This window comes from Rhinoderma darwinii (genome assembly GCF_050947455.1).
Source record: "Rhinoderma darwinii isolate aRhiDar2 chromosome 2 unlocalized genomic scaffold, aRhiDar2.hap1 SUPER_2_unloc_31, whole genome shotgun sequence".
NCBI lineage: Eukaryota > Metazoa > Chordata > Amphibia > Anura > Rhinodermatidae > Rhinoderma > Rhinoderma darwinii.
In genome coordinates this window covers 243737-244508 of record NW_027461698.1, presented here as the reverse complement: position 1 = coordinate 244508, position 772 = coordinate 243737, and the positions used below count along the sequence as shown (strand labels likewise).

Here is a 772-nt window from a genome sequence, read left to right as displayed (position 1 = left end):
TTACCCCCAAAGTTGGGGTAGTCAACTTAAAAAATCTGTTCTTATCAGTTTAATATCTGATACGTCCCCTATCTGGGGACCATATATTAAATGGATTTTTAGAACAGGGAGATGGAAATAGAGCTTGCTCTGTCCACTCCACGCATTGACCTGGTATTGCAGTATTTCCAGGACCGGTGCACCCTTTCCTTATGTGTTTACTAAAATCAGATTCCAAAAGTGCTTTTTGTGTTTGCCATTGTTTTTGTCTTTCGGATGGGATCTCCCCTTTTAATCCCATTATTTCAACACCTGTTGGACAATGCATTTGTACAGTCATGTGTGATAATGAGCTAATTTATTAAATGCAATTAATTAATCCATTGCCACCTCTTGTTTTGTGTCGTCTGTGTTTCTGTGTTTCCGGCATTTCACATTGGAACAGCTCATTCACCTTCCTTGTCTTCTCTCCGCCCTCCCTCCTAGGTAGGTTAAAGAGCTGCACCTGAGCCAGCCACTGATTGATGCAGCACCATAGTCAAATAGTGGAGTGGAGTAGGGGAACAGCAAACAGCCATTAAAGCAGCCAGCCCGCCCGCCCGCCCGTCACAATGGACCTACCTGTGTACACTAGATGGATGTGATGGAATGTACTGTGGTCCCTACATTTCAAGAAGAAGTAAGAATTGCAGTTGCAACAAACCCTTGCTTGCCTACAAAGAGAGCAGCAATTTGGATTTGTTACTATGTTACCTGGAAGAATAACAAACTGTGCAAGGATGGAGGTTGTAGG

The 772-nt window shown here is 43.3% G+C and overlaps 1 non-coding gene across 1 annotated transcript; it reads left to right on the top strand.

Annotated features, from left to right (window-relative positions):
* On the top strand, positions 1-187 carry LOC142677561 (U2 spliceosomal RNA). The gene has a single exon (XR_012852568.1). It is a non-coding gene; the product is annotated as a U2 spliceosomal RNA (small nuclear RNA).
* Positions 188-772: the final 585 nt, after the last annotated feature.